Below are 17,913 nucleotides of genomic sequence, written 5' to 3' on the forward strand. Positions count from 1 at the left end.
TGCTTATGTTAGGTTTTCTAATGTAATTCTCAACATAACTCTCCTGGAAGCTTTGTAACAGAGTTATTAAAACAAAGGAGCCTATAGACACCTCCAGCCTTCAAGACAGACATAGAGATCTATGGGAAATTGGTGTTATGGTTATATCATTATGTGTTAATATGTTATGTTAATTACTTTTATTTTCTTATTTATTTACTGTCTCTACCACGAATACATAAATTACATAAGGGCAGAAAACAAACCTCTGTTGTTCAGTTTTCTATACCCCAGGACCTAGCACCTGTCTGATACAAAATAAAAAAGTAATTATTTATATATATATATATATATATACTGTATCATATATTTGAAAGTCACTAAGAGAGTACATTTTAAGAGATCTCATCACAGAAAAAAAATTTACATGTGGTGATATATGTTAACTATCTTTACTGTGATCATTTCACAATACAAACATAGATCAAGTTATTATGTTATACATCTGAAACTAGTAATACATTACATGTCAATTATATCTCTACAAAAAATAATAATAATTTTCAGGACTATATGTTTTACCTGAGACTAACTTGGAGGAACTGATAATAGGGTTACCCTGGTGTAAGGTCACATTCCCAGTATCTTACCCTGGACTGGTTGGTTTATAAACCACAGAAATTTATTTCTGACAGTCCAGAGTCTGGCGAGTCTAAGACTGGCAGCTACAAACCATTTTCTCACTGTAACTTCATCTGGCAGAAGAGGCAAGGAGCTCTGTGGCATCTCTTCTTTAAAGGCCCTAGTGCCATTCTGAGGGCTCCGCCCTCATGACCCAACTGCCTCCTGAAGACCCCACCTTCACATACCATCACCTCAGGAGGTTAGATTTCAAAATATGAATTTTATAGGAACACACACATCCAGTCTCTAATATCTGGTAAATAATAAATGCCCCAAACAACATATCTTGCCATCACCACTGGTCTTCCTACATCATGTTGAAAATGAACTGCTTGTAAAGGATTCCAATAGTGCCCAGGGAAACGCGATCAATTGTTGGCCTCGAAAACAGGCAAGTTTTTCATAGTAGCAGTAGGATCACAGTTAAATGAATCATTTAAAATAGGACTGATGGGAGGAGAGGGGCTGGGAAGGCACTCCATCCAGTTACAGGGGACAGGCCCTGGGGAAACGGACTCAGCTGCGAATGACACAGAGGTTCCTGATTTCTATCATTCTCTAATCTCGGGCCATGTAAATACTCACTGATGCTGGGGAGAGAGGAAGAGGAGGAGGAGCAAAGGTAAAATTGGAGGCTATCTCAGTTGGCAGAGACTGAAAGAAAGGGTGAAACTTAGCAAGTTAGGGGAGGAATGCAATACCTAGTTGGTCCATGAGGTGGTAAGGCCCAGCCACAACCTGGAGTTCATTCGGGTTCTACCTGGAGAGACCTAACCACAAATCTAATCAGTGGTCCTCCCAAATCAAATGGTTCAGCAGGTAAAGAATCTACCTGCAAGGCAGGAGACAGGAGATGCAGGTTGCATTCCTGGGTTGGGAAGATCCCCTGGAGAAGGAAATGGCAACCCACTCTAGTACTCTTGCCTGGCAAATCCATCCCATGGACAGAGGAGCCTGGCAGACTACATTCCATGGGGTCGTACATGACTTAGAGACTGAACACACACACACGTGTGTGTGTGTATGTGTGTGTGTATAATCTTCTGCTAAGACCACTTAGTGTGTACAATCTGTGGTCGAGAAGCACTGGAGGGATAAAATAGCATTAAATACAACATTGATTTGATATACATTTAAAGTATATATTTATAAGAAATCCTTTCAAATAAAAGTGATAGTAGCTAACACACAGAATAATGTTTCAGTCACTGTTCGAAGGGCTTCACATTTGTCAGCTCACTGTATTTTCACAATAGCCTTAAATGCTGGACACTACTATGATCATCATTTTGCACTTGAGAATCAGGTACTGAGATCTGAGCTGTGAAGTCTTGGAGGAAGCATTGCATCCACCATTTCTGCAGTTCTGCCTCCGTAAACACAGATTTGAATAGCTCTTTAAAGGAAATGCCTCCTATTTAAGAAACATATGAGGTAGAACTTGAGATTACCGTACTAGAGAGTTCATAAAATAAAGAAAATTCCTCCAGAAATGGTGAGAATGTTAAAGGTCTGTTCATTTACATGATGCTAAGCTTGGCACACTTAATTAAGACAATAATACAACGTAGTTCACCTAGAATTAATGGATGATGGAGGAGGCAAACCAGCTCTTTTTTCTCAAAGAGGGATGGTAGAAGTCAGGGGAAACTTTCCAATAGAAAATCAGCTCGGTGAGGAAAGCTTCAGAGAGAACTGTCTTACTGACAACCAAGGGCAAATTCAGAGAGGGTCGCTAGGGCCTGGGACTCGAAAAAGATATCCTGCCATCCAGCAACTCAGACTGTAATTTGAGAACCTGCTTTGGAGGAATATCAGATTATTGTGAGAGCACATTCCAATAAACTAGAGCTCTTATTTGCCTCGGGATGAATGTTTTTAATTTTGAATGCTGTTCTGAATTGTTTATCATGAAAATGTTTAATAATGCAATGTGCCTGCGATATGGGAATGCACCATCGGGAGGGGCAGGGGCTGAATAATTGACCGGGAAAAGCCTCTCAGCTACAGACCAGCAGGACCACAATGGCCAGTAAAGGAATCACTGAAGTAGGAGAGGGGGAGGGAACAGCCAGAGGAAAACCAGAAGAATCAAAGAGAGTGTCACACAGAGAAAAAGAACTGCAGCGCCTTTCTAAGTCCCTTATAGAAGCTCATATGAGGGATATAGTAGGTTTCTGTCTCACCAAGGGTCCAAACAAGGAAAGATACACTCTCAGCAGTAGGGTTGGGGGGAAAGAGTGGGTTCAGAAGATGACGCCCCTCCCTGAGATTCAGGAAATGTGCCCCAAAACTATGGCCACACAGATGAAAGGCGGAACATCACAGTCAGCAACACAAGATATGTTGGCTTCTATATGAAATTAATGTTTATTGTGTGTTGTTTCCAATTAAATTCCTCACTCATTCTTTGATTTTTTTTTTAAAAATCTCCTTAATTCATGAAGTGTTGAGAGGAAATAAAGCAACACAATCCACGGTCAATGAAATAAGCTGCCTGAGAGTATTTTGGAGAAGGGCTCTGAATCAAATTATGAGACATTTATGTTAAATGATGTATCAGATATTCCCCAGAAAGTGTCCTAAATGGGGTATCAATTTCCTGGCAATGGCACCCCACTCCAGTACTCTTGCCTGGAAAATCCCATGGACGGAGGCGCCTGGTGGGTAGCCGTCTATGGGGTCGCGAAGAGTCGGACACAACTGAGCGACCTTGCTTTCACTTTTCACTTTCATGCATTGGAGAAGGAAATGGCAACCCACTCCAGTATTCTTGTCTGGAGAACCCCAGGGACGGGGGAGCCTGGTGGGCAGCTGTCTATGGGGTCGCACAGAGTAGGACACGACTGACGCAACTTAGCAGCAGCAGCAGCAGCAATTTCCTGGCACCACCACAGAAGGAGGTTTTCTTCTCTTCACAGGACTAAACAAATAGCCTATAATTGTTACTTGTTGGAAAGGTGTGGCCTTTCCAAAGAGAGATTGCATATCTGCAATGAGGGAGAGATGCATGTAACATCTGCAGATTCTTGCTAAGAGACACATCATAGAAAACCTCTCTATTCTCTCCTTTGATATATGGGTTTCTATAAATACACTTGCCTGGAAAATCCCATGGATGGAGGATCCTGGTAGGCTGCAGTCCATGGAGTCGCTAAGAGTCGGACACGACTGAGCGACTTCACTTTCACTTTTCACTTTCATGCATTGGAGAAGGAAATGGCAACCCACTCCAGTGTTCTTGCCTGGAGAATCCTAGGGACAGGGGAGCGTGGTGGGCTGCCGTCTATGGGATCGCACAGAGTTGGACACGACTGAAGTGACTTAGCAGCAGCAGCAGCATATATAAATTTGGAGAAGCTAAGATGCTTGTAGGCCAAAGAAGACAAAATAAAATTGTGCCTGGATGTCATCTGAGTGCAGTTGCAGCCCAGGATGAATTAATAAAAGAAATCAGCATCCTTACGCCCTTTGCTAGAAGAGTTGCACATCTTCACCAGGCCACCTGGTAGAAGGGATGAAAAGGCTGGGAGTGGGGATGCTTTGGAAAGAGCATCTCAGCACGACAGTGAGAAACCATGTTAGTTCTCTATGGGAATTAAGCAGCTGTGCTGTATGAATCTATAATTCCAGGGACGTGTCAGCCTCATTGCCATAAAGGATAGAAGCTTCAGAGGCAAAATCACTACTAATCCCTATGAGGTTTGCAGCAAAGCGTGTGCTGTCAGCAACAACAAACCCCAGGGGTTCCTGGCTTGAGTTCTCAGGCCCCGCTCACACGAACTGGGGTGTCTTTGTGCTTACAGTGGCTCTGGAGACTGGTGATACATGCTTCTCTTATCTTATTTTATAAAGAACTGAATTCTCCCTCAGCTGAAGGGATACCCAAACACAAGGACTAGGCAAGGACACAGCTGTGGCATGAGATTTAAAGTTCCTGAGGACACAGAGGGAGTTCAGACCAGGAAAGAGTCCCTCAAGAGTTGAGGGTCAACATACTGACAACCTCAGAGGCAAATGTGACCAACTCCAAAGAGTCAAAACTCCAAAGGCAGAGTGTGATTGCTAGATTGGTTTAGAGAGTTGCTGTAGAGATAAGGACATATTTATAGTCCATGGATAAAGATTTCAGGATCTGCAGGAAAATAGAAGCAGGACATTTCTTGCTTATTTAATCTACAAAGTTTCCTCCTAAACATCACATAACAAGAACAAGGGAAAAAAGTGCAGATCATATCTCTGCTTCTGACCATGATAGAATCTTATATTAAACTAATATTCCCACAGTCATTAACCATAAAAAAGGCAGAGGAACCAGAGACCAAATTGCCAACATCCGTTATATCATTGAAAAAGCAAGAGAGTTGCAGAAAAAAACATATACTTCTGCTTTATTGACTATGCCAAAGTCTTTGACTGTGTGGATCACAAAAAACTGGAAAACTTTTCAACAGATGGGATTACCAGACCACCTGACCTGCCTCTTGAGAAACCTGTATGCAGGTCAGGAAGCAACAGTTAGAACTGGACATGGAACAACAGACTGGTTCCAAATCAGGAAAGGAGTATGTCAAGGCTGTACATTGTTACCCTACTTATTTAACTTCTATGCAGATTACATCATGAGAAATGCTGGACTGGATGAAGCACAAGCTGGAATCAAGATTGCCAGAAGAAATATCATTAACCTCAGATATGCAGATGACACCACACTTTGCTGCAAAGAAGAACTAAAAAGCCTCTTGATGCAAGTGAAAGAGGAGAGTGAAAAGTTGGTTTAAAGCTTAACATTCAGAAAAATAAGATCATGGCATCCAGTCCCATCACTTCATGGCAAATAGATAGGGAAATGGTGGCTGACTTTATTTATTTATTTATTTTTGGCTCCAAAAGCACTACGGATGGTGACTGCAGCCATGAAATTAAAAGACACTTGCTCCTTGGAAGAAAAGCTATGACCAATCTAGACAGCATATTAAAAAGCAGAGATATTACTTTGCCAACAAGGGTCCATCTAAAGCTATGGCTTTTCCAGTAGTCATGTATGGATGTGAGAGTTAGACTATAAAGAAAGCTGAGCACAAAAGAACTTATGCTTTTGAAATGTGGTGTTGGAGAAGACTCTTGAGAGTCCCTTGGACTGCAAGGAGATCTAACCAGTCCATTCTAAAGGAGATCAGTCCTGAATATTCATTGGAAGGACTGATGTTGAAGCTGAAACTCCAATACTTTGGTCACCTGATGCAAAGAACTGACTCATTTGAAAAGACCCTGATGCTGGGAAAGATTGAAGGCAGGAGGAGAAGGGCACAACAGAGGATGAGATGGTTGGATGACATCACCGACTCAATGGACATGAGTTTGAGTAAACTCCAGGAGTTGGTGATGGACAGGGAGGCCTGGCATGCTACAGTCCATGGAGTCACAGAGTTGGACACAACTGAGCAACTGAACTGAACTGAACTGAATTATCCATAAAATTGGACAAATCTATGAAGTAAATCACTGCAGATGATGACTGCAGCCATGAAATTAAAAGATACTTACTCCTTGGAAGAAAAGTTATGATCAACCTAGATAGCATATTAAAAAGCAGAGACATTACTTTGCCAACAAAGGTCTGTCTAGTCAAGGCTATGGTTTTTCCAGTGGTCATGTATGGATGTGAGAGTTGGACTGTGAAGAAAGCTGAGCACCGAAGAATTGATGCTTTTGAACTGTGGTGTTGGAGAAGACTCTTGAGAGTCCCTTGGACTGCAAGGAGATCCAACCAGTCCATCCTAAAGGAGATCAGTCCTGGGTGTTCATTGGAAGGACTGATGCTAAAGCTGAAACTCCAATCCTTTGGCCACCTCATGCGAAGAGATGACTCGTTGGAAAAGACCCTGATGCTGGGAGGGATTGGGGGCAGGAGGAGAAGCGAACAACAGAGGATGAGATGGCTGGGTGGCATCCACTGACTCGATGGACATGAGTTTGAGTAGACTCCAGGAGTTGGTGATGGACAGGGAGGCCTGGCGTGCTGGGATTCATGGGGTCGCAAAAAGTCGGACACGACTGAGTGACTGAACTGAACTGAAGTGATGAAGTAAATATTTTCAGATGCTGGACCACAAGAATCATATAAAAGAAGCAATGAGGTAAACTGTATGCTCTCCTTGACTTTCTGTATGAAAGCAATTTCTGGGCCATAGTTCAAGGAGGTAAGTTCATGCAGAGCAAATTGTGTTTATTACCTGGAGAAACAGAGCTTGAAGATCAGGACCTCAAGGGAATGGAATTTGTGGAAGCTTGTACTAGAAAGAAAAATGCTTCACAGAGGAGAATAACAAGAACTCTGAAAACAGACCTTAGCATTTTCAACAAAGATTATGATGCACAAGATGAGAGTAAACTAGGCATAATAGATAACAGTTGCTGGGGATGAGGCCTGTGTATTGATTGAGTGGTTGAGTAGAGATTGCAGAGGTCATAGAATGCACTGAGACATGGGTATTCCAATATTCAATGCAAAGAAACCTCACCCACACTACAAGAATTCAACTGAGAGTTCAGAAAAGCCAAAAATGAATCACCTTATTCTAACCATACTGTAAAGTCTACTATAAATCTATCAAAATACAGCTTACAAATATGCTCTGAAATCATCAAATGATCCTCCATTAAATTAACTGACTGAACAGAACCCAACACTCTATAAAAGAAGACAACAAAAGACAACTTTTTAAAAAGTACCTAAAATGTCTGTACACAATCAAAAATTACCAGACATGAAAACTAAGAAAATGTGATCCATTAAAAAAAAAAAAAAACAATAGAAACAGATACAGAGATGACAGATATGTTACAATTAGCAAATAGCTACTTTAAATGGCTAATATAAATATGTTTGGGTAAAGAATCTGCCTGCCAATGCAGGAGACAAAAGAGATAAGGGTTCAGTCCCTAGGTAGAGAAGATCCCCTGGACTAGGAAGTGTCAACCTGCTCCAGTATTCTCACCTGGAAAATTCCAGGGACAGAGGAGCCCCATGGACAGGCTATAGTCCATGGGGTTGCAAAGAGTCAGACGCAACTGAATACACACACATACACACACACACACACACACACACACACATGTTTAAGGATTTATGAGAATAGATGAGATAAGTGGACCCTACACAAAAGAACCAAACAGAAATCACATAACTTAAAATTGATAAACAGAAATGAAAAATGCTCTAGATGGACATAGAAGACTGAATACTGAAGAGAAAACCATCAGTGAATATAAAGACAGGACAATAAAAACTGTCCAAACGGAAGCACAGGCATGGGGTTGGGGAGTAGGGTGGGGGGTGAGGGCAGCTGGAAAAGCAAATAGAACCTCAGTGGCTACTGGGTAATATCAAGGAGTCTGATGTAAATGTGACAATTTCTAGTGGGAAAGGAGAGGAATGTTATAGTAAAATAATAATGATAATAAATAAAACACAACAAAAAAATGTGAAGAAATAATGGTTGAAAAATTTCCAAACTTAATGAAAAATATCAACCTACAGACTAGAGAAGTTCAGTATACCGCAATCCAAATAAACCAAAGAAAATGACACATAAGCTCACTATAGTCAAATTTCTGAAAATCAATAACAAAAAGAAATGCAGTCATATAAAAAAGACTCCAAAATTCTAAGAATTATCACTGACTTGTCAGTAGAAACAGTGCAATCCAGAAACTAATGAAATGACATGTTTACAATGCTTAAAGGAAAAATGTACATGGTAAATCTAGAAATCTATATACAGTGAAAATATTCTTCACAAGTGAAAGCAAAATAAAGACATTTTCAGATAAAGTCTGAGATAACCCATCACCAGCAAACCTGTTCAAGCAGTTTTTCAGGAAGTTCTCTGAACTGAAGGAATATGATAAAAATTATAAATATTCACAAAAACACTAAAGTAGATGTGAATAAATAGAAACTTACCATATATTTCAATAAGATGATGCAACATCATAAAGACTTTAATTCTGAGTTAACCCACAAATGGAACTCTAGCAAAAATACCAATAGCATTGTTTTCTATAGGTAGACAAATAAATTATAAAGTTCAATTGGAAGAAGAAACAAGAAAAGCCAGCCAGCAACAACCTGAAAGAAGAAAAGCCAAGGAGGAGAGGCTAGCCTATGAGATATTAGAGCATATTACGATCCTTTAAAATTAAAATTGTGTAATATTGACATATGAGTAGACAGAATAGAATGTCTAGAAACAGACCCAAGCACATATGATAATTTGATATATGAAAAAATGGCATCTCAAATCATATGAAAATGACTTTTTAATATTGAGTTAACAAGAGAGACGTTTGGAAAACAAAACTGAGTCTGCCTCACATCACCTGCCAAGATAATCTCCAAACTGACTGGAAATTTAAATGCAAACAATAAAGTCATATACGAACTAAAAAAAAAAAACTGGTATAAGGAAAAGCTTCCTACATGACAAGTTTCAGAAGCAAGAAAGAGAAAGATGGCTCTATTTGACTACATAAAATATTTTTTCAAAGGAGAAAAATATTTACATTAAAAAACAAGAAAAACTAAAAAAACAAGTGAACACACTGAAGGAAATGCAACTTACATTTAAAAAAAATAACCACCAGTCTCCATAAGTATAAAAGGGCTCTTCAAAAAAAACTGTAGCACAAAAAACGAATAACCTAATAAAATAAAGGGCAGCAGATGGTAACAAATAAATTCACTGATAAAGAAACATTTCATAAACATATGAAATGATCTTTACCTCACTCTTAATGGGAGAAACACAAATTAAAACAACTCTGATACACTATTTCTTACTTATTTCCCAACAAAATCCATGAGTCTAGTCATAAATCCTTTGCATGAGGCTACAGGAAAACATTTGTTCTTATTGTTAACTGGCAGACAGGGAAAATGGCAACCTCCAGTAAAATTATGTTTGCACTTATAGCACCCAAGTTTTCTTAACTTTGTCCTGAATTCTATTTTTATATGGAAACAGTTTGTGAAAGTGTGAAAGTTTTAGTCACTCAGTAGTGTCCAACTTTTTGCAACCCCATGGACTGTGCCCGCCAGTCTCCTCTGTCCATGGAATTCTCCAGGCAAGAATACTGGAGTGGGTTGCCATCCTGACCCAGGGATTGAATCCAGATCTCCTGCATTGAAGGCAGATTCTTTACTGTCTGAGCCACCAGGAAAACACTTCAGAGACTCCTTTCATCATTGGGGTACAGTTGGAGTTGGGCTTCCCAGGTGGTAGAGTGGTAAAGAATCTGCCTGCCAAGCCAGAAGACTAAAGAGATGAGGTTCAATCAGTGGGTATGGAAGATCCTCTGGAGGAGACGGCAACGCACTCCAGTATTCTAGCCTGGGAAATCCCATGGGCAGAAGGAGCCTGGTGGGCTATAGCCCATGGGGTCCCAAAAGAGTGGACACAACTTAGTGACTAAACAACAAAATTGGAGCTGGACTGCTCCATCATCCCCGCACTTTCTAGGTGGAAGCAATAGAATCATACTGTTTGACTTGTCTTTTCCTGCAGGACAATATGGGAGACACTTGGAACTCTGCTCAGTTACTCGTGCCCGGATGGTTTTCAGATGCTAACTGACCAGAGGCAGATACCTGAGCTTATCAAAGACCAAAACCCGAGAGAGAAGAGTCAAAACAAATACCCTGGATTTTCAAGTTCCTCCCATCTTTCCTGATAACTATGGAATATAGGTTGTTATGGTGATGGCAGGAGTTTAAGAATGGAGAGGATTATAAAGGTGTTTTACATCAGGGATCAGTGAACTATGACCTGTGGGCTAAATACAAGCAGTAGCTTGCCCCTCATTTTTGTAACGAGACTGTTACTGGAGCACAGCCATGCTCATTTGTATACACACCGTTTATGGCTGCTTTTATGGCAGAATTAAGTGGCTGTAACAGAAACCAATTCACAAAGCCTAAAATGTTTACTACCTGGCCCTTCACAGAAAAAGTAGGCCAACCCGTCCCCTAAAGGAGGGATGTGAACTTTATGAAATCCTGGAACAGTTCAGTTCTGCAAGCAGGTCCTGCTGCGCTGCTCCTCCTTCTGTCATGATATCAGCAACCAAAGGTCAGGCGGGCCTCTAGGCTTTGAGAGGTCAAAGCAGAGCCACCAGCCAGCAGAATCTCAGGAGGCACCAGCCGCAACTCAGACACCCGGCACTGGCTCCTGCCCTCCTACAAGATGCGATCCTGAGGACTGTCAACCCTGGATTCCTGAACACAGGGGCAGTTATATTACCAACCATATAACGTGCTGAAATAGACCTTGCAAAGGAATACCCTCCTCTTCAAGAGACTGGGCTTTCGAGTGCATTCCAGAAGGAGTAAATACAACAGCAAAGGCACAGGACTTCGGGAATGTGAGAATCGGGAAGCAGGCGACCCAACACAGAAGCTTCTCCTCTGAGCTTGCTGATTGAGGCAGAAAGGTCTTATTTATTTTTCCCACGTCACACCCTGCACTCTGGCTGGACAGCTCTACACACACACACACATACACACACACACACACACACACACACACACAAAGCCCTCTCCCCTAGACACCAGTGAGTTCCTCAACTTATTCTCACGCCCATCTCTCAACTGTTGTCTCTTCCACCTGCTGGCCAAGCTTGTCACTGGCCTTCAGTCTCCTGGACACAAAGCCCCCCAGAGGATCTCTCCTATCTTGGTCACTATGCTGCCAAACCTGCTCTGCCTGCATGCTAGCTCTCAGATCTGCAAGCAAGGGAGGCAAGAGGGAAGCCTTCAGAGCTGAGTCACGTCCCCAGGTGCTGCGCCAGGGCTCTGGGGGTTCTCGGCCCTGGACGTGCTGCTCCCCCAGGGGCTGCCCTTGGCCTCTGCTCTCCTTGCCTCTGATGAGGTGGCTGCGTCCACCTACCACAGCCGGAGACTGGTCTGGGGGATACTAAGCTCTGTGAAACTGGCCCAGGTGTGCCCGCTTTCTAACAGACTTAGGCGAGATCTTCAAGGTACCTGAACTCACATGGCACTTTGATTTCATTAGTTCCCGGTCCCTTGGGTGCCTTTTCTCTAGCAACAGCAAAAAGGCCCAGCCTTCTGAGTGTGAGCTCCTAGTCACCCCAGCTTCTCCTCTTGTAACATCCCTAACGGATGAGTGAACATGCTGATTATGACTCTGCTCTACACTCTTCCCGGACTCGAGGAGAGGCTGGCTGCTGGATAAGCTAGGGACTAACCACGCCTCAAATGCAGCTGCTCCATTATGAGGACACGGTGGGGGAGGAATTCTGTGGCTGGCTTTCTGCCCGCGCCACTCTGCAGGAAGTGAATGCAAAGGGACCTCTGCTCCCCAAACCAGATCCCAGCCTTTGGTTCAATGCCGTCCATCTCAACAGCAAAGTCCAAGGGTCACATTTTCCCCCACGCCTATAACTGGGAAAACACGCCCCTGAATTAAGGACTTTTTCCTGCTGTTGTTGTTCAGTACTAAGCAGTGTCCAACTCTTTGCCACCCTACAGACTGCAGCACACCAGGCTCCCCTGTCCTTGACCACCTCCTGGAGTCTGCTCAAACTCATGCTTATTGAGTCAGTGATGCCATTCAACCATCTCACCCTCTGTCGTCCCCTTCTCCTCCTACCTTCAATCTTTCCCGGCATCAAAGTCCTTTCCAGTGAGTCAGCTCTTTGCATCAGGTGGCCAAAGTATTGGAGCTTCAGCTTCAGTCCTTCCAATGAATATTCAGGATTGATTTCATTTAGTATTGACCAGTTTGATCTCCTTTTAGTCTAAGGGACTCTCAAGAGTCTTCTCCAGCACCACAGTTCAAAAGCATCAATTCTTCAGAGCTCAGCCTTCTTTATTGCCCAACACTCACATCTGTATATGACTGTTGGTAAAACAGAGCTCTGACTATACAGACCTTTGTCGGCAAAGTGAGATCTGCTTTTTAATACGCTGTCTATGGTCTTTGTAGTAAACCAGAAGGCCAGAATGGTTCTCTGCTACAGAAAGCACCTCTGGGTTTATTAGTACATGTGGAGTTCAGCAGTGTGTGGCTCAGTCTCTCTCTACTTGCCTCAGTCAATCCCCATCTGAGCATCAGCCCACACCCCTTGCTATCTCCCTCGGCACCATTACCTGTATGTCTCCCAGCAATCACAAGACTGAGAAAGGTGTGGCAGTTTTAAATAATGAAACCAAGCCCCTGCCAGGGGAAACATTAGAACCCAGGCCTGCTCCCTTTTCCTGACGTGGTTCTTGAGTGGGTCATTACACTTGAGGGTAATTACAAGCTCACCTTCATGATCAAAGAGCAAATTCTCCTCTGGTCCTCTTGGGGCTGAAGTTACTATTTTCTTCCTGTCTCCGGTACATGGCAGGTGATGTGAGGACATGACTATCACTCTCGTAGAAGGCCTCATCCCCCTGACCAAGCCTTCCAAACTCATCATCGCCACACTGCGTAACATCCCTCCACTCTGTAGCACTCCCTCACCTCTCCGCAGGCCAACCACACTGCTGAGACGGGAGAGGACTTTCCCACTGTTTATGCTCCGACACTCTAACTTGGCCCCTCTAAAGTCCATACCCTCAATACTTCTATATTGAAAGAAAGGACTTTTAGGAGGTGGGGGTGATGGTTTAGTCTCTAAGTCATGTCTGACTCTTGCGACCCCAAGGACCGTAGCCTTCCAGGCTCCTCTGTCCATGCGATTTCCCAGGCAAGAATACTGGAGTGGGTCGCCGTTTCCTTCTCCAGGGGAATCTTCCCAACCCAGGGATTGAACCTGGGTCTCCTGCATTGCGGGTGGATTCTTTACCAACTGAGCTACCAGGGAAGCCCCATTTTAATTAAGGTTAAATGAGGTCATAGGGACCATAGGAGCGAGGTCCTAATTTGATAGGAAGAGCCAGCAGAACTCTCTCTTTCCCTCCCTCCACCACGTGAGGACACAGTGAGAAGACAGCTGCTTGCAATCCTCGAAGAAAGGTCTCATCAGAAACCAGCCCTCTGGCACCTTCATCCTGGACTTCTAGCCTCCAGAACCATGAGAAAATTAGTTTCTGTTGGTTAAGCTATCCGAGCTGTGGCATTGTGTTACAGCCGCTTGAGCTAATACAGTCCCAAACAAGATGTACTTGCCTTGTCACTTGTTATGTTTGTGGCCCTCCATCCTCATTTCCCTACAGTCCTTCCTATAGGACATTTAGAGATGCCCACTGGAACCAAAGCCTTTGACTGTGTGGATCACAATAAACTGTGGAAAATTCTGAAAGAGATGGGAATACCAGAACACCTGACCTGCCTCTTGAGAAATTTGTATGCAGGTCAGGAAGCAACAGTTAGAACTGGACATGGAACAACAGACTGGCTCCAAATAGGAAAAGGAGCACACCAAGGCTGTATATTGTCACCCTGCTTATTTAACTTATATGCAGAGTACATCATGAGAAACACTGGGCTGGAAGAAGCACAAGCTGGAATCAAGATTGCTGGGAGAAATATCAATAACCTCAGATATGCAGATGACACCACCCTTATGGCAGAAAGTGAAGAACTAAAGAGCCTCTTGATGAAAGTGAAAGAGGAGAGTGAAAGATGGCTTAAAGCTCAACATTCAGAAAATGAAGATCATGGCATCTGGTCCCATCACTTCATGGGAAATAGATGGGGAAACAGTGGAAACAGTGTCAGACTTTATTTTTCTGGGCTCCAAAATCACTGCAGATGGTGACTGCAGCCATGAAATTAAAAGACGCTTACTCCTTGGAAGGAAAGTTATGACCAACCTAGATAGCATATTCAAAAGCAGAGACATTACTTTGCCAACAAAGGTTCGTCTAGTCAAGGTTATGGATTTTCCTGTGGTCATGTATGGATGTGAGAGTTGGACTGTGAAGAAGGCTGAGCGCCGAAGAATTGATGCTTATGAACTGTGGTGTTGGAGAAGACTCTTGAGAGTCCCTTGGACTGCAAGGAGATCCAACCAGTCCATTCTGAAGGAGATCAGCCCTGGGGTTTCTTTGGAAGGAATGATGCTGAAGCTGAAACTCCAGTACTTTGGCCACCTCATGCGAAGAGTTGACTCATTGGAAAAGACTCTGATGCTGGGAGGGATTGTGGGCAGGAGGAGAAGGGGACGACAGAGGATGAGATGGCTGGATGGCATCACTGACTCGATGGACGTGAGTCTCAGTGAACTCTGGGAGTTGGTGATGGACGGGGATGCCTGGAGTGCTGCGATTCATGGGGTTGCAAAGAGTCGGACACTACTGAGCGACTGAACTGAACTGGAAGCAAAGTCGGAGGCACTTAGGGAGAAACATCAAATGTTGTATCTTCAGCTGTCCACCCTACCCTACCTGCTGAGCCCTGAAGAGAGTCTCAGCTGGCAGCACCCTGATGCCTCTTGAAAATTTTCCTCAGAAGGCCCATTTAGTCATCATCCAGAAACGGCCCGAGTCCTTGTATTGAACTGCTAACAATCCTATGGAAGATACTATTGCACTCTACTGAAGCCTCATTTCCACAAGGATGTCTTTTCTCATTTAAAGGTCTCTTTCCCTCTATGTCTCTGTGTTTCTCATTCTATCTTTCAGTGTCTCTTTACTTTTTAAAAAATATTTTCTTTATTCTCTCTCTACCTTATTCTTGAGGTCTCTTTGTCTCTTACTCCTTATCATTCCCCATTCTGCTTTTTTTCTCTCTTTCATCCTTAATATTGAAGTATGCTTTTTAATTATTTTTAACTTAATGAATAAGATCTGTTCTCAAGTATTAATTTGATATGTAAATTAGTCAAATGATGTGTCTCTTCTTGAGACATATAAAAACAAGTAAGTAAATGAGAACCAAATTAATAGAACTTTTCTAATCCTTGACTATTCTTTTGTATAGGCTGTATTATTAACCATTATTAATTATTAACCATTATTAATCAGAGAAGGCAATGGCACCCCACTCCAGTACTCTTACCTGGCAAATCCCATGAATGGAGGAGCCTGGTAGGCTGCAGTCCATGGGGTCGCGAAGAGTCGGACAAGACTGAGCGACTTCACTTTCACTTTTCACTTTCATGCATTGGAGAAGGAAACGGCAACCCACTCCAGTGTTCTTGCCTGGAGAATCCCAGGGATAGGGGAGCCTGGTGGCTGCTGTCTATGGGGTCACACAGTCGGACACGACTGAAGCGACTTAGCAGCAGCAGCAGCATTATTAACCAACATTTGTTGTTACCACAAGGGGGCAGCGCAATCAAGCCGATCATGTAACCCAAGCAGTTACAATATGCCAAGAGTCAGAGGAGGTGACCAGGGGCTTTCTCCTAAAGAAAGGGAGGGCCAGAATGCATCAATCGCTTGCTCTCATCACTTGGGAAGAATTATGACAGGCAAAGAGCATGAAAAGATCCAACAGGCTTCCTGACTAATCAATTATCATATCGATGAATTGAATTATATACAGATACAAGACCTTAAAGCTCATCTGACTCAAAAGTCTGTTTTGCTGCAAATAAGAATTAGGGAATGGTGGTGTGATTAAGAATGACTTTAAATCTTTGAACATGGTTGACCAGAAACACCTGATAATTTGGTTATAAAGATGCTGATTTTGTGGTAAGGACTGCCCAAAGGGAAATGTCTAACTCTCATCTATAGGTTTGTGCCCAGTGCTCAGAAATAAGGAAAACAGATGTAATTTGAAAAGACAGAGGAGCCACATGCATGGAGAGCCTCGTGTTCCGTGGTCTCCATCCTGGTGATGTGCGTAGTGTTCTGTGTGGTAGCCCTTCTGTTTTCCTCTCCTCCCAAGTTGGGATCCAATATGAGTCTGCCCTAACTCTCATTTGCAAACACAAAAATTCAATCCAAATTAGAATCAATAAATGTGATACCTGCCCCTGTAATGTGTCGGTGTTCTGTGATAAATTTTATTACAAACACATACACACACAAAAAGGGAATCTATTGGCTGCTGCTGCTAAGTCACTTCAGTCGTGTCCGACTCTGTGTAACCCCATAGACGGTAGCCCACCAGGCTCCCGCATCCCTGGGATTCTCCAGGCAAGAACACTGGAGTGGGTTGCCATTTCCTTCTCCAATGCATGAAAGTGACAAGTGAAAGTCTCTCAGTCGTGTCCGACCCTCAGTGACCCCATGGACTGCAGTCCACCAGGCTCCTCCATCCATGGGATTTTCCAGGCAAGAGTACTGGAGTGGGGTGCCATTGCCTTCTCCGATCTATTGGCTACTATAAGTAAAAAGTCTAGAGAAGTGCTAAGCAACAGAAGTAGATTGTAAGACATACATTTTTTAAATTGTTAAAGAGACATATTTTAAAAATTAAAAGATCCAAGTGAAATTCATTTTAATTGTATGCTTTAGGAACCCAATACATCTATAACTATTTCACTTTCAATATGTAGTCAGAAAATTAAAATTATTGAAACATGTTCTTTACTTTGTTATTGCACTGAATGTTGGCTTCCTTTGTGGCCATTAACTGTTGCTCATACTTTTTTTTCACACAATGTCTTCAACATCTCCATCTTTGACATCTTGAAACATCCAGGGTGTTTGAAATTGGACTAACCATATTTCAAGTACTCACTAGCCACAGGTGCTACTGGCAACATATTAGCACAGGCCCAGAGCTAGACCTTCAGGTACGGCCAGACTCAGGCATTCCATAGTATGCGCTGGGCTCTCTCTATTTTGCTTTTCTCTCCATGCTGGGCTCATCCTCTCCAAAAAGAGATACCTTCATTTGGCCAGGCAAGATGGCCCAAGAGAGTTTCAACTTACACTGTGTATGTAGCTCATGGTGTCAGAGGAAAGGACAGTACTGTTCTGATAGCACTGACTGGTCTTGCTGACAGCACATAACCCGTGAACCAGTCACTGAGGCCAGCGGTACAGAACCAACTCCAACCCCCCTTCTTAGTCTTCTGCAGCTCTGGCAAACAAATCTGACTGCGCAAGCGTAGTCATGCCCCTCTCTGGAGCTGCACAAGGAATAAGGGGACTGATCAGACCCACGTGAATCAGAGAATCAAGGAAGATGGGTCCCCAAACGAAGGGATGTGGCACAAACCACATATATCCATTTAACCACCACTGTGGGCTTAAACTGCCCGAGACCTTGGACCCAGCGACAAAGCAAGCGGAACTAGGGAATTCGGTATTAATAGCTGACTCGACTACCAGTTCCTCTT

This window comes from Bubalus bubalis, chromosome 1, assembly GCF_019923935.1.
Source record: "Bubalus bubalis isolate 160015118507 breed Murrah chromosome 1, NDDB_SH_1, whole genome shotgun sequence".
In the NCBI taxonomy this organism is placed as follows: Eukaryota; Metazoa; Chordata; class Mammalia; order Artiodactyla; family Bovidae; genus Bubalus; species Bubalus bubalis.